The 17957-nt window shown below is 42.7% G+C and overlaps 1 protein-coding gene and 1 long non-coding RNA gene across 2 annotated transcripts in view; both read left to right on the top strand.

Moving 5' to 3' along the window:
• The window catches only part of LOC142157642 (uncharacterized), a 37083-nt gene extending 27157 nt beyond the window's left edge, over positions 1–9926 (top strand). The window contains exon 3 of the long non-coding RNA XR_012692540.1: positions 9827–9926. This is a non-coding gene — a long non-coding RNA (uncharacterized LOC142157642). The remainder of the gene's footprint in view (positions 1–9826) is intronic.
• Positions 9927–11840: 1914 nt separating this feature from the next.
• The window catches only part of ITGB1 (integrin subunit beta 1), a 29647-nt gene continuing 23530 nt past the window's right edge, over positions 11841–17957 (top strand). The window contains exon 1 of the mRNA XM_075212049.1: positions 11841–12136. The gene's annotated coding sequence lies outside the window, so the exon portion shown is untranslated. The remainder of the gene's footprint in view (positions 12137–17957) is intronic.

The raw sequence follows: 17957 nt of genomic DNA, 5'->3' as shown, positions 1-17957 counted from the left end.
TTATAAAACATTATCTTAAATGAATTCAGTCAGTAGTATAGAATGTTGCAATTCTGTTCTCATCATAAAACTTCCCCCCGCCCAGTGCCAGATTAAGGACCATTTTATTGCACAATGGCAACACATATGCGTCAATACCATTAGCACATTCAGTCTATCTTAAAGAAACATATGAAAATTTGAAAACTGTTTTGGAACTGATTGGATATGCAAGACACAACTGGTTAATATGTGGAGATCTTAAAATTTTATACATGCTACTTGGCCAGCAACAAGGTTACACCAAATTCCCATGTTTTCGCTGTGAATGGGATAGGAGAGCTAAAAATTTACATTGCCAAAAAAACAATTGGCCAGCTCGAAAAAGTTTAGAAATTGGAAAAAATAATGTCCTCAAATCCAGTTTAGTAGATCCAAATAAAGTTTTTCTTCCACCTCTACATATAAAATTATAACTGATGAAACAATTTGTAAAATCACTGCCTATATATGGAGAAACTTTCAAATATTTTTGCACCAAATTCAATAATCTATCCAATGCTAAACTGAAGGAAGGCATTTTTACAGGCCCTGACATAAGAAAGTTAATAACAGATGGACATATGGGCGTGTAATGAATATTGGGGAATTTTCAGTGTGGACTTCGTTCAAACAAGTGATTTTCAAAATTTTTAGGCAATGTCAAGGATCTAAACTACAAAGAAATTGTCAGGGAAATGCTTAATAGTTATAGAAATCTTGGCTGCAATATGAGCTTAAAGGTACATTTTTTGAATTCCCATATTGAATTTTTCCCGAATAATCTCAGAGACTACAGTGAAGAACAGGGTGAATGGTTCCACCAGGACGTTAAAGATGTAGAAAGAAGATACCAGGGTCGTTGGGACGTCAGCATGATGGCTGACTACTGCTGGATGATACACAGAAAAAACATATAAGCAAAAAGAGACAAAACGTAATTTGAAGACAAAAAAAAGATATTAACGATTTTTTCGATAATTATGATTTTGCTTCTATTATTGTTAGATTTTATTGTTATTTTATTATGTAATTAAGACAAAAACACAGTGATATAATCTACACTTCTTCGTATTTCACAATAAATATGTCAAGAACAACTAAACGTCTTTTTTTTTCTTAAAAATGTATGTAACCTTATAGTTTAATGTGATGTGGTAATTTTTTTTATACACTATTTCTTGACGTACACAGGAGTATAAATAAGAATATAAAAGTATTATTAAAAAAAGCTTTCAATACCTTAAATTTCACAGACCTATGTTATCAATACTCTGTTCAAACCCAATAACTCATATGTGATAAGGAGGTGGGGAACAGGCGCAGGATTCCTGTAGGAGGTGGGAACAGGCGCAGGATTCCTGTAGGAGGTGGGGAACAGGCGTAGGATTCCTGTAGGAGGTGGGGAACAGGCGCAGGATTCCTGTAGGAGGTGGGAACAGGCGCAGGATTCCTGTAGGAGGTGGGGAACAGGCGTAGGATTCCTGTAGGAGGTGGGGAACAGGCGTAGGATTCCTGTAGGAGGTGGGGAACAGGCGTAGGATTCCTGTAGGAGGTGGGGAACAGGCGTAGGTTTCCTGTAGGAGGTGGGGAACAGGCGTAGGATTCCTGTAGGAGGTGGGGAACAGGCGTAGGATTCCTGTAGGAGGTGGGGAACAGGCGTAGGATTCCTGTAGGAGGTGGGGAACAGGCGTAGGTTTCCTGTAGGAGGTGGGGAACAGGCGTAGGATTCCTGTAGGAGGTGGGGACAGGCGTAGGATTCCTGTGGGAGGTGGGGAACAGGCGTAGGATTCCTGTAGGAGGTTGGGACAGGCGTAGGATTCCTGTGGGAGGTGGGGAACAGGCGTAGGATTCCTGTAGGAGGTGGGGAACAGGCGTAGGTTTGTAAGATGTGGGGAACAGGCGTAGGATTCCTGTAGGAGGTGGGGACAGGCGTAGGATTCCTGTAGGAGGTGAGGACAGGCGTAGGATTCCTGTGGGAGGTGGGGACAGGCGTAGGATTCCTGTGGGAGGTGGGGAACAGGCGTAGGATTCCTGTAGGAGGTGGGAACAGGCGCAGGATTCCTGTGGAAGGTGGGGAACAGGCGTAGGATTCCTGTAGGAGGTGGGGACAGGCGTAGGATTCCTGTAGGAGGTGAGGACAGGCGTAGGATTCCTGTGGGAGGTGGGGACAGGCGTAGGATTCCTGTGGGAGGTGGGGAACAGGCGTAGGATTCCTGTGGGAGGTGGGAACAGGCGCAGGATTCCTGTGGAAGGTGGGGAACAGGTGTAGGATTCCTGTAGGAGGTGGGAACAGGCGTTGGATTCCCTTAGGAGGTGGGGAACAGGCGTAGGATTCCTGTAGGAGGTGGGGAACAGGCATAGGATTCCTGTAGGAGGTGGGGAACATTCGTAGGATTCCTGTAGGAGGTGGGGAACAGGTGTAGGTTTCCTGTAGGAGGTGGGGAACAGGCGTAGGTTTCCTGTAGGAGGTGGGGAACAGGCGCAGGATTCATGTAGGAGGTGGGGAACAGGCGTAGGTTTCCTGTAGGAGGTGGGAACAGGTAGGTTTCCTGTAGGAGGTGGGAACAGGCGTAGAATTCCTGTAGGAGGTGGGGAACAGGCGTAGGTTTACTGTAGGAGGTGGGGAACAGGCGTAGGATTCATGTAGGAGGTGGGGAACAGGCGTAGGATTCATGTAGGAGGTAGGGAACAGGCGTAGGATTCATGTAGGAGGTGGGGAACAGGCGTAGGTTTCCTCTAGGAGGTGGGGAACAGGTAGGTTTCCTATAGGAGGTGGGAACAGGCGTAGGATTCCTGTAGGAGGTGGGGAACAGGCGTAGGATTCCTGTAGGAGGTGGGGAACAGGCGTAGGTTTCCTGTAGGAGGTGGGGAACAGGCGTAGGTTTCCTGTAGTAGGTGGGGACAGGCGTAGGATTCCTGTAGGAGGTGGGGAACAGGCGTAGGATTCCTGTAGGGGGTGGGGAACAGGCGTAGGTTTCCTGTAGGAGGTGGGGAACAGGCGTAGGTTTCCTGTAGGAGGTGGGGAACAGGCGTAGGTTTCCTATAGGAGGTGGGAACAGGCGTAGGATTCCTGTAGGAGGTGGGGAACAGGCGTTGGATTCCTATAGGAGGTGGGAACAGGTGTAGGATTCCTGTAGGAGGTGGGAACAGGCGTTGGATTCCTGTAGGAGGTGGGGAACAGGCGTAAGATTCCTGTAGGAGGTGGGGAACAGGCATAGGATTCCTGTAGGAGGTGGGGAACAGGCGTAGGATTCCTGTAGGAGGTGGGGAACAGGCGTAGGTTTCCTGTAGGAGGTGGGGAACAGGCGTAGGTTTCCTGTAGGAGGTGGGGAACAGGCGCAGGATTCATGTAGGAGGTGGGGAACAGGCGTAGGTTTCCTGTAGGAGGTGGGAACAGGTAGGTTTCCTGTAGGAGGTGGGAACAGGCGTAGAATTCCTGTAGGAGGTGGGGAACAGGCGTAGGTTTACTGTAGGAGGTGGGGAACAGGCGTAGGATTCATGTAGGAGGTGGGGAACAGGCGTAGGATTCATGTAGGAGGTGGGGAACAGGCGTAGGATTCATGTAAGAGGTGGGGAACAGGCGTAGGATTCATGTAGGAGGTGGGGAACAGGCGTAGGTTTCCTCTAGGAGGTGGGGAACAGGCGTAGGTTTCCTCTAGGAGGTGGGGAACAGGTAGGTTTCCTATAGGAGGTGGGAACAGGCGTAGGATTCCTGTAGGAGGTGGGGAACAGGCGTAGGATTCCTGTAGGAGGTGGGGAACAGGCGTAGGTTTCCTGTAGGAGGTGGGGAACAGGTGTAGGTTTCCTGTAGGAGGTGGGGACAGGCGTAGGATTCCTGTAGGAGGTGGGGAACAGGCGTAGGATTCCTGTAGGGGGTGGGGAACAGGCGTAGGTTTCCTGTAGGAGGTGGGGAACAGGCGTAGGTTTCCTGTAGGAGGTGGGGAACAGGTGTAGGTTTCCTATAGGAGGTGGGAACAGGCGTAGGATTCCTGTAGGAGGTGGGGAACAGGCGTAGGATTCCAGTAGGAGGTGGGGAACAGGCGTAGGATTCCTGTAGGAGGTGGGGAACAGGCGTAGGTTTCCTGTAGGAGGTGGGGAACAGGCGTAGGATTCATGTAGGAGGTGGGGAACAGGCGTAGGTTTCCTGTAGGAGGTGGGGAACAGGCGTAGGTTTCCTGTAGGAGGTGGGGAACAGATAGGTTTCCTGTAGGTGGGGAACAGGTAGGATCCTATAGGAGGTGGGAACAGGCGTAGGATTCCTGTAGGAGGTGGGAAACAGGTAGGTTTCCTATAGGAGGTGGGAACAGGCGTAGGATTCCTGCAGGAGGTGGGGAACAGGCGTAGGATTCCTGTAGGAGGTGGGGAACAGGCGTAGGTTTTCTGTAGGAGGTGGGGACAAGCGTAGGATTCCTGTAGAAGGTGGGGAACAGGCGTAGGATTCCTGTAGGGGGTGGGGAACAGGCGTAGGTTTCCTGAAGGAGATGGGGAACAGGCGTAGGATTCCTGTAGGAGGTGGGAACAGGCGTAGGATTCCTGTAGGAGGTGGGGAACAGGCGTAGGATTCCAGTAGGAGGTGGGCAACAGGCGTAGGATTCCAGTAGGAGTTGGGGAACAGGCGTAGGATTCATGTAGGAGGTGGGGACAGGCGTAGGATTCCTGTAGGAGGTGGGGAACAGGCGCAGGATTCCTGTAGGAGGTGGGGAACAGGCGTAGGATTCATGTAGGAGGTGGGAAACAGGCGTAGGTTTCCTGTAGGAGGTGGGGACAGGCGTAGGATTCCTGTAGGAGGTGGGGAACAGGCGCAGTATTCCTGTAGGAGGTGGGGAACAGGCATAGGATTCATGTAGGAGGTGGGGAACAGGTGTAGGATTCCTGATCATGAAGACTGAAACCCAGAAGAAAAGGTGCATGTTATATACACTCTACTACAGCAAATTAATATCAGAAAAAGACTAGAGATTATATTTGCAGTATATTTTACAAATTTAACAAAAAAAGTGTACTTGCCATTTAAGAAATTGTAGATATTTCAAATTGGATTTGTTTTGTCTACTTTCCTTTGCAGTTTTCACTTCCTGTATTATGTCTTGCTGATGTTATCAGTATTTTTCAGATCTAGTATAGATATATGTGTTACCACATTATGAATAGAACTTTGTAAAAAAGCTTTGACGTCTCCAATATCAATAACTTCAATCTGCAATGCATTCCAAAAAATGAGGTCTGTTTCTTTACCATTAATCCCTCTGGTTACCTGTAAGTATAGAACTAAGTTTGTTTATTTTTAATTTGAGTTGTTATTCAAGTTGCTAATTAATTTTCTCAGTGTCATTTGATTTCCATGACAACGACAGTCACATCACATGATGTAGTGAGAAGAGAGGCTTTGGATAACCTCTCTTTTCAGCTGGCAGCCAACCTACTCCACTGTCATCACGTGACTACAAATCAGCTTTGTGACTGACTGGCTCTCCCGTGCTATAGTAAACAAGGTAACTATTATAGCCATAAAAATCCATATTAAAATTTCCCCCCACCCTGCAGTTTTGTAAACAGAAGACTGAGTTATAGGAATACCACACCTTCATGTTAAACAGTTACAAAAACTATTGTTCAAAGTAAGAATGGATAATATCAATGCTTTAAAAATGTCACAAAAAGTTATTTACACCTTGGCTTATGAGTATGTAAATATAGCTTCCAAGATTTTAAAAAGCATCTCTCCAAACCCTACACCCATCCGGTCGACCACACCCCACATTTTGAAGAAGCCATAGGAACTTTCCAACACGCCACAGCAGAGGCGGAACTAGCGAGCTGTGGACCACGGTGCAGGGAGGAGGGAACCGGGGCCCCTGACCCTCTGTATCTGCCATGCAACGGGCCCCATTATCTCCATGGGCCCGATGCACGGCACCTGCTGCACCAATGGTAGTTCAACCACTGCGCCACAAATCTTTTTGGGGTGCTGAGATTTTGTCCACAATCCACGAAACACAGAGGTTAAATTACCAATCCTGAGTCTCAGATCCAAACCTATTTCCCAGCTAGCTACACACACACACATATATATATATATTTTAACTGTAAATATCAAAACAACAAGTTGTCAATGTACTATACACTTTCCACACTAAAGGCTTGCATACAATTTTATAGATACTTCCCCTTGAGTCGCAAAGACATGTTTGCTTCAGAAGGGAAAATTTAATATTTGTGAAGAACTCGCCAGAAAACGTGTATACTATGTGCCACTTCCCAAAAATGTTTTTGTGTTTATTTTTAATATCTACTTATGCTTCCTCAAAAGACGATAGACTTATTATAGCCTTACTACGCATACAACAGGATGAGGATGCAGTTGGGACTGGTGGAAGTGTACTAGGTGCCACCCCTCCACGCACCCACCGTCCTGGGAAATGCCCACCCGCTACTACCTCTCACCTTGTGTGAGGTAAGCGGGAATGGGAGGGGGCAGGCAGAGGAGTACCGCTGCCGGATATTATTAATAAGCTGGGAGTGTGGCGCTAGACTCTCCTCCTATCACTGACAAAGAGGAGCAGCAGCCAGCAGTATCATTATGGGTAATTGAACACCACCACTTCCCCATTGTCGACCATTGAGAAATGGTGATGCTTAATTTAAATTCACAGAGCCGGCGGCACTCAGTGCTGCAATGACAGAAAAAGTAAAAACACTAAATAAATGAGATGATGTTGCTCAGTCTTTTAGCCACTCCCAGATGCTGGGTCACCTAATGGTAGCCTTGAACGCAAATAAAGGGAGGTTTCTTACGTTTCCTGAAGGCTTTAACCAGAGATATTAAAACAATGGATAGGGCCTACAGTTTGATGGTTATAGTTGTATTACCACAACATGGGGTGACTACTGTGTTATTTGCCATAAGTAAACCGTTTGTTAAAGAGCCATCACCTAAAAGTGTTTGTAACTCTGTGGGTATTTGGCCTAATAAATTCTAGAAAGCAACACACAGTAAACATCATGCGTTTACCAGCAAAGTTTAATGCTGGTAAAAACAAAAACTGGTATAGGATGGAACCAATACCGCATATCCACTTCACAGCAGTGAATTTTGGAACGCTACCTGTAATATTCACTAGCATCCATTGCAAGTGAACGCAATGGGATGGAATGTTCAGTTTCCCCCTTTCCCACACCCTAACCACAGGTATAACGGCTGGTTACTACGCAAATCAAACACAATTATCGCAATTGCGTTTTATTAACACCAACAGTTTGCCACACTTATGACTGTACAATGCTCAGATACTGCATTACCTACATTACAAAACAGACTACCTTGAGGAGTGATAATAAAAAAAAGTATCATTTATTCCCATGGAGCAATATACTAGAGGTACAGGTAATTTGGCAAGCTTCAGAAGTTCTGATCCAACCTGTATTATTTCATGATACACATCAATGGACACAGGCCATTGATGTTTCTGGAAATAACATTTGCATTTGTTATGTATGCTGTCTAAATCAAACATAGCACAGCCCTGCCACCAATGTACACAGCTGGTCACATAAGAAATAGAAACATTTACCACAAAGTTACCAAAAATACATTCAAAAGTTAAGGTAAGAAAAATAAAATATAAATAAAAGTGCATATGCAACTTCTGCAAAAAAACAAGGAGTGTATTAAAGTAGACAATGTACTCCTTACTGCTCATTCTGGTTGACATTAGAAGTTACCTCTGAGTTTCATGATCTGTATTATATGATCATAGAAAGGGTAAATTATTCCATACATTGTGGTAATAAACTGATTGTAAATATATAAACTATTTCTAAACTACATATTACAGTGAAATAATGCTGCTAATACACCTTTCAATAACCAAGTATTCTGCTTTCTGCAGCATTATCCTATAGATGACATAACTATTATTCATTCTATACAGTGAATTATGTAATATTAGTTCTAGTACTATCATGTTAGTAGCAGAAGCAGGTAAACAAAGGCCGTGCACCTTTTGATCTCTTGGTGTGAGGTATCAGAAACCAACACTGTAATGAGGTACTCCACAAAGGTAACATTAAAAGGAAACCACAGGCAAGCAATGTAGTTGTATCTTTCTGCTTCCTGTAATGATTAGTGCCAGTAACAACATAAATGTATTTACCTGCTTTATACGTTGTAATAAAAGTCAATACACATTTCTGGAAAGAAAACTCAGTTTTAGAAGGCCTATAATTATGCAATTTAATAGATTAAGTTCCTTCAGATCAAAGAACATATAGTGCTGTAACGTGGGACACACAGGAACTAACTTTCTCTAAGTAAAATAATATGTAGTGTCACGAACATGCTCCCAGCTGCTGTGACTTTTGGTGTTGGCTGTATGAGGTCACACACGATTCCAGCCCACGGTCTCTCTCTACCTATCACACAGATTATAGACCTACTGAATCGCCCACACACTGCGCTTTCGCACCCCTATACACTTCAGGTTTGCCACCACCTATTGAATACGGGCAATAGGCCCTCAAAATACTGTCCCACACTGGCACACAAGGCTTCTAGCCACCACAGGCTAACAAGGTCCCCACCAGCAAACAAAGGGTTAACTCGTAACACCTCCAGACTGTTACACAAATGTAAATGCAAGCACACACTAAGCTTGCTAATTAAAATGTATCAACAAATCACACACCGGGATTCAAAGGGTTAACTTGGCCAAGCTATATTCTTCTTAACAGGCTAATGGATTTATTAGATTATCAAGGACGCAATTTACTAAATTTATAGATATAATATACAAAGTACAGGGCATTCAGATATAAAAGAAACCAATTAATAACAATTGGCATAATATGCACAAGCAAAACAGTTTAAAATAAAAAGGATTAGATTAGAGTATAATTGATATCGAAGTGGTATATTCTGAGCCAAGGGAAATTGGCTTAAAGATGGACAGCTTATCAATGAATGATTGACTTCCCAAAAGATTGACAATTTTCCCCTTCCAAACACAGTTTTGTTAAGCAAAAAGAACTGAGATGGCATTCACAGGGGCAGTGTTAAATGCTAATAGGGGGCAGGGATGTCCCCTGGGTGTCACTATAGTTTGCTCACAAATATTTCAAAAGTTTGACCTTGGGTAATTCTTTACAGATATATCCCAGAGACATAACTCCCCCATCAATAAATCGGTCATAATCTCCTGCACATTTAAAAACCAAACATGAGGAAATTATCACAATGCGACATACCTTTCCCAAATATGTGTGTTTATAGCTGTTCCTGGACACTGCCTGTACCTGTCATTCACAACCCTGGTGTGATATCTGCTCCTCAGTATGGAGTAGGACACAGATTTCCCAAAATATGAACTATGATGACATTTTCCTTTTGAAGCTCATATTTCTAAATACCTGTATAGGCCTTCAAATGCTGTCTTTGTCTAGCTGTGACCGGCCCCACAAAGTCTATTCAGTGTCCAAAAACTAACTTGTGTCAGGATATTTCTCACCGCAGAGGCCTTTGAAGCTGCTACAGGTGGCACTGCTATCTTCTAACAGTGGGATGTGCAGAGCCCCCGAATACACACACAACAGACTCTCTGGCTTTACATTTTACACTTTAGTAGCTCAACTTATCAATGGATTCATTTGATATACCATATTTACACTGCAGCTATGATTTAGGCCTTATTCCAAACAATTATGTGATGGATTAACCCTTATAAATAACTGTAAATTCTCTATGTTCACGACATGTTTGTGCACTTATTGACATGTGCGTAAACTATCAATTCTGCTATTTATTCCACAGAGGAAAACGTTCCAAGAGAAGATAACATGCAAGTGGTAAAGATTTATTTTATGGAGTATAGACAGACTGAAGAGAGATTAAGTGCAATATATGTGTACCACCAGTGGTAAGTGGGCTGGTATACAGTGGTCTCCTATTGTCTTCATTGTAAAACTAACAAATTCCATTCACGTACATTTTCTGTACTGCCACTTCTAAATGTCCATGCCACCACAACATTTAAAGTGGCAAGAAAAATACACTTGTAAAAGACTGGAAATAGAGGCACTTTTTGGGGTGGGGGTGGGGTGTATATATCTATACATATATGAGAATTCCAAAAATGTAGCTCTAAAGCGCTCTATCCCACAGGTCACACTGAATGGCATACATTTCCCTTCATCTGACACTCCACACATATCAAATATTTTGGTGTACTATCACTAAAGTCCCCACAGACTTGTTCAAGGCGAAATTCATCCCTTTAATCTCTAAACTGCATTTGGAGCTCTGCCCATGGCATTCCCGTAGCTTACCCTGGCCAAGGAGGATAAACATTAAGATGAACACTCTACCCTAAGTTTTATACCTCCTTAAGACACTTCCTATCAGATGTATTGTCTGGGCTCGGCAACTTTCTCAGATCTCACAAGATATCCTGACTAGAAGGACGTCTCAGGGAGGTCTTCAGCTTCCTCTCTTCTCTAAATCTCATCAGGCAATAATGTTCACCAAAGTACTAGAATGTACACGGGCTTTGATCTCCAAGCAATGGGTGGCAAATGAGGGTCAAGACCTTGGAAGTAGCATTTTTCCATGGCTCAACACAATTGGCACATCCCACAATTGATCCAATGCTCCACTGCTGGACCAAGCTGAGGAATCTGAAATCTGTTTCCACCCCACTGTCTCCTTGAACACCACTGTCACAAAACCTGAACATTCCCCCCTGAATCCCGGAATGTCTGATACCTTGTCTAACCAGAAGGGTGATCCTAAGTGGGAGGGTGGGAAAATTAAACCTATCCATAGCTGAATTCTGTCTGTAACTGCAGGCTAGACATTTCCTCCTTAATAAAAAACATTCTATCCGAAGTGCCCGGGCCCTGGCATCTTAAGAGGTCATGTGCTGTGCTCCTTAGGATCCCAAACACACTTTTGTTATTTATAAAATGCTAATGGAAAATCTGTATAACTCACTCCCAGGATATGCCAAATTATGGGTTCACGATTTAGACAGGTCAGACACTGACGAGTTCTGGCCCAAGATCTTCCAATTAGAGGAGTTCTTTAAGCCTATCAGTATTGGAAACATAGTTCAAGATCCTCTCTAGATGGTATAGAAGCAACTCTAAACTGTCTAAGATGCATTCTGTATTCTTTGGGCTTTGCTGGAGGTACAGCTCAGGAGTCTGAAAGCTGCTGCACATTTGGTGGAGCTGCCCAGACTAGCTACCTTCTGGCTCCAGGTAAAAGAGCTTTCAGCAAAAAAAAATTTGGGTCGTATTGTTCTTTTTGGACCAGGAATCTGGCTGTTGAACCTCACGAGTAAGTTGATCTCTCACTATAAGAAACTTCTTATTAGACATTTAAATAATGCTGCCAATTGCTGTTCACTGGAGGTCCCCTTCCCCCTACGCAAAAGCAGTGGAAAGCCAGAATAGACTTCCAGGTCTCAAATAATCTCCAGTATATATTGCAGCAATTATCTTAAGCTTAGTGTACATTTCCCAAACTTACTATTTTTTTTTGCATTAAAGTCAAATCAACTTGTTGGTGGCAGAGTGGTCTCTGGGGATTTACTGTTTTGTTACCCCTGAGACTGAACTAGAACAGCATTTAATATTTTTAGAACTTGAGCAATAAAGTTGTTAGGAAATCTATGACTAGAGGATGCTGTCACTGGTATCTGCCAGAAACACAGCCGTCAGCCGGTTTACTGTGCACAGCTGGCAGCAGCCCCTCTCCCTCCATCAGCGCGCACCCACCCACGTGTCCAGCCGGATTACTACCGCCTACCCCGTGACGTCATGGGCCTGGAATGCGCTTCCTGTGGCGAGGCCGGCGGAGCGTGAGGACAGGGCGCGAGCTCGGTGCGTCACCGCGCAGTGCTCGGAAACCGTTAGTAGTAGCAGCGGCGAGGCGGCCAGTCAGCTAGTCAGACAGCCAGCGGCCGCGTCAGGGAGAGGAGGCCGACCCTGCGGGGACTGGACCAGCGTTTCTCCAAAGACGACACCCGCTTCCTAGGGGGAATACCGGAGGGCGAGCCGAGTCTCTCACGTCTGACACCAAACCCGGCTGCGCCGCGGCTGTGAGGGCGCCATTCCCGAGGTGAGATATCCAGATGTCACCCCCTTCTTATCACCCGCAACCCGCAATGCAGCGGAAACCAGGCGAGACAGCTGAGCCGTAGTGTAGCTCCGGGGCTTGTAGTGACTGCAGGGTGGAGATATATGCTGTAGGATAAAGTGTGATGTGATTATGTGAAGGTTGGTGCCGAGACTGATGTACAACCTTAAGAAACTGCTTTTATGAAGTACTTGTGGAACTACAAGTCCAAGGATGCCCTGCCCATGTTGGGTGTTACACAAAGCCTCATGTTGCCTATGCATGCTATAGTATGTTTTCAGAATCATATCCAGTGTGGCCCATGTTGCTCTCCATACTCCCTGGCACCCTGGAAGTTTATTTAGTTTATATATGTGCTGTTTGATATATGGCACTGGCTTTATTTGTACTGTGTATTGTGCATAAAGTATACACTGTCCTTTCCACCCCCAGAGGCAGCAGGGAGTTTCCCTGTAGGAATGTACAGTGGGAGGAGAGCACAGGACATCCTGGGAGTGGTGGTGGTGGGGGGGGTCGTCACTTTTGTGCTGCCCTGCTCAGTACAGTGTTTATTTATGGCACTAGACCGACCACCACAAATAAAGCACACATGGCTGAAGACTAAAATACTTATTACTGCTCTCTGGTTATCCCATAGATGTCATCTGTCTGTGCTGTATTTAGGTTACGTTGCTCCAGGATATATTGTATTTGTGATTCTCAGATGTAATCTTTAAATGCCACATTTTTTTATCTCTGTCCATTTGCAAGTAGTGAGGACTAGTATGTGTGTATGTACTTAATAAAATTGCAGGTTGTGGAACACATTTTTACTTTGTGAAGCTAAAATTCCATTTACAGCCTTTGATCCTCATATGTTTTCAAATTGGACTCCTTTGAAGCCTTTATTGGAAATGTATCTGTTGGTGTCCCACTATTTTTAACACTTTATAGAAAAGTGTGGCTTTGATGCATGGTAGATTTCAGTTCCATATTTTGCACACTTCCTGGCTTTTGGTGTGGTTTTACATATGGCTTCTGATTGGAGATATCTGAACACTGGCCTCGGGAGCTGATGTGTCAGCACTCGCCCAAGCTTTTTTTTTCCCTTCCCTCAAGGTGTGTTTTTCTAGTTTCTTTTGTTTTCAAAAAGTATACAAAGGCCTCTTGTGGCTATGTCTGAACTGATTCTGTGGATGATGCTTTCTTTTAACATTTTATTGTAAGTTTGTTAGAACATTTTAATCTCTAAGTTTAATTTTGCTTCACTTAAGGTCAGATATGCGTGGTTTATTACTGAGACAAGAGAAACAAACTACTGTAACAATATGGCTAATACAATTCAGGTCATAAGTGGCCCATAATATGTAATGTTTTCTTGTTATTCCTCACCTGGCAAAGCTGATCAACTCAGAGCATATAGTTACATAGTTGATGAGGTTGAAAAAAGACACCAGTCTATCAAGATCAACCTATTTTGGATGTCCTGCGATCCCTCAATTATATTTTCAAAATTGATTCAGATTAACCAACCGCCAATCTGTTTCAATTGGAATTAATTCCTCCAGACCCAATATTGGCGTCATAATTTTTGTTTTTTGGTTTTTTTTTATACTGTGTTCACTACTATCCTTCGTTTTAATTGACTGTTGTATCCCTGGATACACTTTTTCGCTAAAAATTCATCTAACCCTTTCTTTAACATATCAATAGAATCTGCCATCACAACCCTCCCTGGCAGTTAATTCCATATCTTGACTGCCCTTACTGTAAAGAACCCTTTCCTTTGTTGTATGTGAAACTTCCTCTCCTCTACCCTTAGGGGGTGAGTGCGTGTCCTGTGTATAATCCTTGGGGTAAAAAGTTCCCATGAAAATTCTCTGTATTGACCCATAATGTATTTGTACATAGTAATCATATCCCCTCTATCTAAAGTAAACATGCCTAAACTGGGTAACCTTTTATCATAACTTAATGACTCCATGCCCTTTATCAATTTTGTCGCCCTTCTCTGAACTCTTTAGTTCCAAAATATTTATTTCTTGATAGATTGGTGCACAGTAGTAATTTTGGTTGTGTTTTATATACCCATTTCACAGGGGGATACTTATAATACAAATAATCATTTTCATCTGATGGGAATGTCACGCAACAGTGTTATGATCCGAATTCTACAAATACAGAAAAAAAAACAGCCCTGAAACCAAAGAACACATCCATACAAGTCCACTTCAGACACATAAATATGCTCACATAAAATTGGTTGCAAGCAGATACTGAACTAGTGAGCTGTGGGCACTGGTGTGGGGAGGAGGGAACTGGAGCTTCCTGACCCTCTGCATCTGCCATGCAGCCAGCTCCATTATATCCATGACCCTGGTGCACGGCACCAGTGGTAGCTCCACCACTGGTTGTAAGCTATGTGCTAGGTAAATGTTGAGTTCTAAATCTTGATAAGCTGATCCTAAAACATGGCTGGGCGTATCCCAATGGCCATGTATTTACTTGTATAACGCATAACTGCTTGTTCCTGACTGACTTAAGGGAGCAATACTTATTGCTTTATAGATAAGCTTCACTATCTGAAACTAAACTTTCACTTGTTCTTCCCCTATTTAGAGGTGTTCACTGACCCCGTAATCTGGTTTTGGATCTGGATTAACTTTGTGTTTTGGTTTTGGCAAAACCGTCCTTGCGTGTTTCGGTTTCTTCTGATTATTTTTTTTTCTAAATTCCCTATTTATTTTTGCTAAAATCACATATTTTTTTCTCCCCCCCCCCCCCCCCCCCTACATTATAACACTAATTTAAAGTAATTTTCAGTCAATTTTGACCACCTCACAAGTCACAATATTATTTTCATACACTTTCGAACAAAGACTGCAGATTTAGAAGACCAAGCCTGCCAGACCCATTATTTGTATTTCAGCAATGACAATTAGCAATGGAGCTCTCCTGAATGTCACTGGAGACTTTGTAGAACACTGCTACCCCTCCTCTTTCTTTTTTACCTATGACGCTGCCCAAGTGCGCTAGACTGCCAAGAACTGTGCTATCCAAAGCTCGCGAGAGCCGACTACGTAGCAATGACGTTTTGCCTAGTTTTCAAATCCGAGGGCGCATGAAATTGCCGAGCTCGGATCTGCTAAATTCGGGTGTGTTCAGTTCTTGGGGAGCTGAGCCTGAGCATCTCTAATTTAGACCATTAAGTTAAGTACACGTACACAATACAGGTTTTTCAACCAATAATCATGCCAATCACAAACTAAATGACTGTTAGGTCCAATAACACATTAGTGTGTACATTGTCACGATCATGTTTTATCGTACCGTTTGATTTTATAAACAGACTAAAAATCGGTATCGATGATGGAATAATGTTGGGCACGTGTGTGCAGAGTCAATCTTTTTGGCAGGTGATTATGAGAGATGAAGAGAACAGATCACACAAGTCTGCATGATCATCGGAACTTTCAGTCGTTGGTAAAACAATTAAAGAAATCGCATTTGCAGTAATTTTTTATTTATAAAAGTATAGAACAATGAAATATGTAAGGAGCAGATAATACATTTTAAATCCATATTCCCTCTACAATGGGGTGACTTTCCATCCTATTGACTTGAATGAATTTAAGTTGTTTATTTGAATTGTTTGAGATATGTTCTTATGTATTAGAGCAATGTGTATATTAGATTAAAAAAAAATTTGCTAGAGGCAAAGTACTATACTTCAGTTTAAACTTACCCCCATATAACTTCATATAATGTTTGTCATTTACAAACTGCTGAACAGAGGATAGTTTGAGATGGCGCCATTCACATCTTGTGACGCCTTATAACTAAAAAATAATTCATATCGGTTCCTGCCCCATTGAAGCTTACAGTCTACATTACCTATCACACGCTAGGGTCCATCCTGTCTGCTGTTAATTAACCTGACATTATGTTTTAGGAGCCAACTGGAGCATACATACTTCACAAAGATAGTGCCCTGGTCAGAATTTACTTTAATCTACTGTGACGCAGGATTGCTGACCATTGTGCTACGGCTAGATATACTGCCAATCTGTGCATAGTCTTTTCTTGTTGACTTGCTTTTTTATTCTATATAAAAGGATCTTGTGCTACCTCCATACTGCAGGCATTCTAAATATTGTCTCTGACTGCATTTTGCTATTATTTTAGCATTTGGGTGCTCTCTTAATGTACACTTTCATAATATGCCTTTTTCCAATGTGTTTTTGCAGTATATTATCTCCTATTTATTAAAATGGTGCTAGCATACTCATAGCGCTTTACAATTGGGGACAAATGCAGTAAGAAAATAATAACCAGGCATACAAAGCGTTAAGAGGGCCCTACTTGCCAGCTTGAAATCTGTAGGGGAAAAAGTGTTTGATTCATGAGGTAAAGTGCTTAGTGGGGCGCTTTGACCCAGTAACACTTCACAATTATGAGCAAACACAATAACAAAACAAGATTGAATGTTAACAAAGAGGAAGGCCCTATTATCACTTTCTACTGTTAAGAGTGAGGGTTTGTTTGCCCCATATGCTTTACAGCCTCATTTAGGGTTACTTGTTTACATTGCCAAAAGGTGCAAATTTGCACTTAAATCCTAGCAACAGCGTAAACTCAATTTGTCTATAAAGATAAAAGCTTATTTGTCACTATGGTTTGAGTATAGGTTTGTACACGAGAGCAAAATAAATACCCTTTCATGTCTTCCTTTTATGGTATGGGCTCTTTAATTCACAATATGTTAGTGAATATAATTTGGAAAATCCTAGTGCAGCCCTGGAAAAAAATATCTGAACATTAGAAGCCAACTATTTGTAGTTTAAGAATTTGCAAGCAATGCAATATTTTGGGTGGGTACAGATTGGCAGTATATCTAAGCATGGCAATGAATGGCACAATGGTTAGCAATCCTACATCACAGTACTGAGGCTCTAAATTAAGTTTTTAACATTGCACTATCTTTGTGGATTATTTAAATTCTCCCCCTTTTGCATGGGTTTCCTCCTGGTGCTCCAGTTTTCTTCCAAAATATAATGTCCGGTTAGTTAGCAGTGGACAGGATGGTGGACCCTAGTGTGTGTGATAGGTAATGTAGACTATAAGCTCCAGTGGGGCAGGAACTCATGTGGATTATTAAACTATCCTCTGTACAGCACTCTGTAAGATGGTGGTGTTATGTAAATAAATGACAATAGTAATGACAAGCAAATGATTGCTGTAAATGTTTATCAGCTTTAATGACCATCATGATCTACACAGCCAGCTCCCATCAAAAATGGTCAACAGCCGGTGGCTTATGTCAGATTTTTTGAATCCAATATTACAATGTGTATATTTCAAGTCCTCTATTTTTTGCTCGCTTAAGTGCACCATACTCTATTAACAATGCTTCTTGTGGTCAAAGTCCTAATCTTTCTCTGTGTGAGCCTACAAACAAGATACATTTTATATGCTCATATGAGCTTTCCTATTTTATCTTGAAAAATCCACATTTCATGGGCACATCCCCCTTCAGCTGCAAAAATGACAATCATTACACTTGCAATGCACCTCCTCAATTTGTGTTGATATAGGAACTTGTACATGTATATGTGAATGTTATTCATAGCTTATTTAAGTAAGGCAACTCTTGTTTAAAATGTAGTGGTACATTAATTTCTAGTTATCTAATGCATGGTGCACTGTGTAAAATGACAACCCTTTCACAGTGTACATCAGTCAGAACCCATGCAAATGTCCTAAGTGTTTTCAATTGGGAATCAATCCCTTCTACAACTTGATATAAGTGGATAGATCTGTGTGT

This window comes from Mixophyes fleayi, chromosome 5 (genome assembly GCF_038048845.1).
Source record: "Mixophyes fleayi isolate aMixFle1 chromosome 5, aMixFle1.hap1, whole genome shotgun sequence".
In the NCBI taxonomy this organism is placed as follows: Eukaryota; Metazoa; Chordata; class Amphibia; order Anura; family Limnodynastidae; genus Mixophyes; species Mixophyes fleayi.
The sequence above is the reverse complement of the archived record's forward strand: the minus strand, read 5'-3'. Positions and strand labels throughout refer to the sequence as shown.